Here is a 6,593-nt window from a genome sequence, read left to right as displayed (position 1 = left end):
GGTTAACGTCAGTAGTTCTTCCTTACGTAAATAGCGATTGTTATCATCCAGTATATACTACCTACACATTTTAATAATTGTATTTGTATGCATTATAAAGGACGTTATTATTGTAATTATTTACAAATAAAAACATGAAATGGAAAACGCGTGCTAGTGTTGGCCGGTTAACTGGAAAAGGTCATTCTACAATCTTCAAAATGAATGTAGTCCTTCAGCGTATGAAACCAATTCTGTTCAATGAAGCGGGATTACTTAATATACAGGAGCTTATTTATCACAAGTTCAAGTAAATTTTCACACAATTTTCACTTTTTTTAAAATTATCGAATGACTATAACATATGGAAAACACATCAAAAATATCGAGTATATAGTTTCTGGGGCTCAGGAACTGAGGAGCTTACACTAGAAAACTGATTGAGTTTCTTTGGTATTGAATTGTTTTTGTAGCGCGAACAGCTAATATATAATAATTTTAGGTTTCTATTAGTGTTATTAACACTTTCAAAACTAACCCCGCGTAGAATTCTTACTTGTTAGTGTCTTATTAATACAACTGGACAAAGCCGGTGTCTTGGTCGGGTCTTATATATGAGTTTCTCAGTTGCTTTCTGCAAGTGATAGTCAGTTGTCAGTTGTGTGGAAAGCATTCGGATTCATACCTAGAAAAAATCATTCTCTTCCTGATATTTAACGGTAAAATCGTGAACGTCGGTCTTGTACGCTGAAAGACTATTTCAAACTACTCTGTACCATCAAACTACCTATAAACGGTTTTCAAACATTTTCCTTGTAGTTGTTCCTCGTGATTTTTCATGTAAGTGAAAACATTTATTTGACTCAACTTTGCAGCAATTTTACCACTGATATGATATCGATAATAAGAAGCTTTTATATAATTTCCACTTTTGGGGGGGGGGTAAGTGCAAGTGCATTTGTTTGAAGCAATTTTATAGTAATTCTACCCAGTAAATGTTTTACTCATCTTTAAATCGAATATCTAAAGATTTGCCATGCATTCTGTATGTTACCATCTAATACTCATGTTTCAAAAAAGCATCAAACTGCCTAAGAAACAAAAAATTACATCGCTCTATGATCTCAGGAGCGGAATTGTTTACAGGATGTCCGAGTGAGTTTGATCCAAACTTAGATAAGTGATACATAATGTTAAATGAAAATATTTATGCTTATGAACATATATCAACTAAAGCCTCATTGCGGCAATACTAGCCCATGAAGTGTTTAGCTTGTAGCATTCAGATTTAAGTAAAACGGCTGGAATGTCCATCAACCCGTAAAATTCGTGGTGACTCTTCTACTGGTTACCGAACACAAGGACAGCAACCCAAACGTTAAATATGAATCTTCTTTGGTTCAATGGTAATAGCACATGTTGTCTGATATGAATATCAGTTTCATAGAGAAGTTTATTTATATATTTATTTATGGTTACATATAGATCACAACAGGTATATTACCTAATGATAGTGACCTAGTCAGTTTGTATATAATTAGAGCATGCATGAATACACTTACATAATTACAAATACACATTTATTGATATGGCCATTTTAATTAATGAGTCATCAGTAAGATTGCACAATAGTTCTTAGTGAACGATCGTTTATAGTAAATTTGTCAAGTTCAGGATAACTTTCAGCATAGGAGTTAAAAATATAACACAATTTCTCCTAATAGGTGACATGTATAGCGTATTTGTTCTAGCTGTAGGTAAATGAAAAGTAATATTTCTAGGACGTGTGCGTTTACCTGGAACATGTAATTCTATCTGGGATAGTAAATACTCAGAGTCTATATTATTTTGCAATAATTTCATTAAGAAAATCAAGAGTTGGGTGATACGTCTTTCTTCGAGGGATGAGATATCGTGCTTACGAAGGAGGTCGGTATATTTTTCCAATTTTGGATATAGTCCGGTTTCCTTATAAGTTAAGTACTGTACCTCACAAAACGAGATTGAATCGCCTCAAGACGTGCTTTGTTTTTCTGATTGTTAGGATACCATATGATTGAAAAGTATACTCAAGTTTGGATCTAACGTAACTATTGAACAGGGTTTTAAGAACCTTGGTATTTGAAAAGTCAAAGCCAAGTCTGATTACGAAGCCAAGGTTTCTGTAGGCTTCATTAACAATGCGAGTGATATGCTTATTGAAGGAAAAGTTAGAGCTAATAGTGACTCCTAAGTCAGTTACAGTGTCAACCCTTTGTACAAGAGTGTTGTTTATACTGTAATTAAATTCTAGACTATCAATTTTCTTTGTAAATATAATAACAGTATATTTTTTATGTTAACATTAAGTTTGTTCGTTATACACCAAGTATGTAGTGCACTTAGATCTTCTTGTAGTGCGAGAGCATCGGAGGGCTGGGAATTTCTTCGATAGAGTTTTACATCATCAGCAAATAATAATTTAGTATAATTTGGCAGCACATTTGGGAGATCATTTATAAAAATTAAGAATAATAATGGACCAAGGTTTGAGCCCTGAGGGACCTCTGACGTTACAATGAGACTTGGAGTTGTTATATTTTTATATATTATATGTTGTCTGTGATGAAAGAGGTATGACATTAGAAATTGTCTAGCTTTGAGAGTGACGTTGAATGAAACAAGCTTGTTCAATAAGATATCATTATCCAGTGTATCAACAGCTTTACTGAAATCCGTATATTTTGCATCAACTTGATTTCTACTGTCAATTTGTTCCGCAATGAAGTGTATGAATTCAACAAGATTAATTGTTGTAGACCTCTTTGGCAGAAAACCATGGTGATATGAAGATCTTAAAGGATGAATATGGTTAAAAATTCTTTGATAAACGATAGATTCAAACATCTTAGCTGGGGCAGATATTAAGGCAATGGACCGATAATTTTGAACGTCATGGTTGTCACAGTTGCTTTTTGGTATTGGTAAAATATTCGAAATTTTCCACTTAGATGGGAACAGGGATGACGATAGCGATTTATTAAATATAGTTAATAGTGGATATTTTAGGATATCAGCACATCCTTTTATTGCATATGGAGGTACATCGTCCGGGCCGGGGAGTTTCTAGGCTTGAGATTTTTAATTGCATTTTCTACTTCGGTCAGATGTATGGGGTGAAAATTTAGGTTGTCAATTATTTCAGAAGTTTCCAGATTTGAAGTATTGTGAATGTCATAGGTAGCTGACGAGTTGCTGACGATTTTTTGAAAGTGCTGTTTAAAAGCATTTGCAATTTCTAAGTTATCTTTTAAAATATTGTTTTCAAATCGAAGAATGTTATGATTTGATTTTCTAGTTTTGTTTTCTACATACGACAGAAAGCTTTTGGATTTTCTAATATATTTCGTTCACAGTCGTGTACATATTTTTTATGTGCTTCGTTGATTTCTCTGTTAATGCAAGCTCTAATAATACATAATTTTTCGTGATGATATTCTGAAAAAACTCCTCCACGTTTCCATTTTTTATGGTGGTATTTCTTACTTTTCACAAGTTTAATGATGTTTCTAGTGAACCATATGGGATAGTTACGAGAATATCTTTTTAATGGAACACATTTATCAAAGATTGAGTATAAAATGTTATAGAACTCTTCTATCGCTAGGTCAACATTAGCGCAATCATCTACCTGTTTCCAGTCAGCAAACAAAAGTTCATTATACAAGTCCAAAATTTTTTTTACTTTGGAAAAATTGTAACGCGGTTTTATTTCAGAAGTTGATGATTTGGGTTGTTGTAGGCCTACCTGCCTAAATTCTATTAAGAGGGAAGGATGGTGGGAGTCTTCTGGAAGCAAGGGGGGTTGTTCGTTGAATGGAGCGTTGCAAAAACGCGGAACTCACAGACATCCATCTTATTTATGACAAAGTGCATGGTAACAGTACGAAAGTAGAGTATATTTATCGTGCCAGATTTCCAAGTAGATGCCATCCAGCATGTTTCATATTTCCAAGGATTCACCAATGCTTGCGAAACAGAGTACGTGCATTCAAACTTTAAAAGCTGTGATGCAGTGACATCAGTAAGAACATCAGTATTTGAGGAAGCCGCACTACAGCGAACGAGAATCCATCTATGAACACTCATGCAATTACTAACTGCATTCTAACAGTTCCTAGTACTGTGGGAAGATTTACATGAGAATCAGTTGCACCGACATTACCCACAAAGTGTTCAGGCACTGAGTTCATCCGATTTCGAGCCTCGACGCGGATACTGCAGATTGTGTGTCAGGCGTCTGGAAGGAGTGACAGAATCTATGCGTGTTGAAGTCGTGAAAATATGCCACGATCAACAAGGATGTCCAATGTTATCAAGCATGTTCTCCTTTAAGCATATAAACTGTAATTATATCAAAAGATAAAGAAAAATGGACAATCTAATACCGGGAACTATTTTTAAATATTATTTTGAATTTTGTTCTGATAGGCATTTTTTTATTTTTATACACCTCCTAAGAACAACAGAAAACAGGTCTACTAAACTAGGTTTATACGTTCTTTAAAAATATGTACCGTAAGTAAAACAAATGAGATTTTTAAAAATATTTTTTCAACGCTGTGATGTTAAGGTAATCACAGAGCTAAAACACTAATGCGTAGTAGCTGTGTTGCGTTTGTTGATAAATCAACAATGGAAAATAATTCTGTCGGTAATAAAAGGGATTGCTTTTGTTCAAGTTCCTTTGTTGTTCTTTGTAGAATTGTACACGTATGTGTGTGAGCGATAGTCTTTTTTTTTCGTAAGCTGGCCACAATGAAGGCAGATTTTTGGTATGGGATTTTATTTTAAATTTTTAATGTAAAAAAACTGCTTTTAACAGTTTTGTGATACTGAACACATACAGAACAATGTATATACCAAATTCACAATATGAGGTGACTCAAAGTGGTGACCTCTAGAAAATTAACTTTTTTAACAACTGTCCAATTTTTTGTAATCAAAATTAGAAATCACTTTTTATTATATCACCTGAAATTAAGGTATTTATAAAGTTTTAAAATTTTCCAACGGCCTCCATTTTGAAAACGTATGACGAATTGGATTCGATATTTGTAACATGAATGAACTGACCAAATATGTTTTTAATCCATTCTCTTTTAGGGAAGTTACTGTAACCACTATATAGAAGAAATGGATTCTACTATCGTGAGATCTCCGCAATAGGTATATTAAAAATTCCACACAAGCTCATTACAAACCCGAAATTATAAGGGGGTTGCTGGCAAGAGGATGTGATAAAATGGGAGCCTTGATAGTAATGAGGTTGAGAACCACTGCTCTACATGATGTACAAGGAAGGAAAGACCAACCTGTCACAAGGAAAGATTCACAAATATTGTTTTAAGGGCGATTGTACTGCGCAGTCATTTTCAATGCATTCATTGGAGCACTCATATACAAATTGTTTATGAAGGGAAAATAAAATAGTTTATAAATTCACTTTAAAATTTCTTAATTTAATAACACATAATATAGTATTTTAACATAATATTTTTTCAGTCATTTAGGGAACGAATGTGTACTCTTGAGCTATATTGAAAATTGATTTTCCTTTGAAATGTTATTCTGAAAGTAAGCATGAGAAGTCACAGATAGACATGAAAGTGTTAAAATTATGTTTTCAATAAATAATTATAAAACACCAATAAGTCGAGAGTAGTCAATTCTCAAGTCATGTAGAATAGATTAAGGGCGGAGAAAGCTCATGGGAAGTTCAATAAACTTACAAGGAAGGGTCACGCAGTGGCTCCGCTGAGATCCGAACGAGACAATTGTGTTTGCATTTGAAATGCTATAACTAGATGAATCCCAAAGTTATACGTGCCACCGGGAGGAATATCGTGAGTTACAACATATTTTGTAATGTAAGAACTACAAAAAAATTACATGGCAGAATAGTTTGAACCGAGTCATTTGTTCGGAAACGGTTGGGTAAGTGGAAAACTCGGCCAACACGTATCCCATCATTTTCAACGACAAACTTTTTGGGGTAAAAAATTTTGTCCCAGGGTCCCCCGCAGGGTCCCAGACGGGGTCCAACTCAAAATTTTTAAATGGCAAGGGGGGTTAAGTGGCACATCATTTGAAAGCTGTTGTAAAATGAAAGAAAATGCAGCAAGTCTCGACTCTCTATAACAACCCTGTGCAAAATGACGGAGGGTCAAAATGTAAACAAAAACTTAATTGAAAAGTCCATGGTCACCACTATAAATCGGAAATGGTGAGACTTGAAAATAGGAAGGAAGTCTGGCATTATGTTGAAAGTACAACAATTTAAGTGAAAACGTCTTGTCCCAGGGTACCCACAGGGTCCCAAGTGGGTCCAACTAAAAAGTTGCAAATGGAAGAGAGGTTAAGAAGCTCAGCGTTTGCAAGATCTTGTTAAATGAAAGTAGATGGAGCAAGTCTTGACTTTCTACGACAACCCTGTCCAAAATTGTGGCGGGTCAAAATGTAAATAAGAGCTTAATTAAAAAATATGGCCACCTTGAATCCAAGGTGCTTAAAACCTGTCATTCATAACAGTACAAATCTAAATCTCTATTTTTCTCTATTATGTATTTAGAAAT

The sequence above is a fragment of the Thermobia domestica genome, chromosome 11 (assembly GCF_964235325.1).
Source record: "Thermobia domestica chromosome 11, izTheDome1.hap1.1, whole genome shotgun sequence".
Taxonomy (NCBI): domain Eukaryota; kingdom Metazoa; phylum Arthropoda; class Insecta; order Zygentoma; family Lepismatidae; genus Thermobia; species Thermobia domestica.
Note: the sequence above shows the minus strand (reverse complement) of the source record.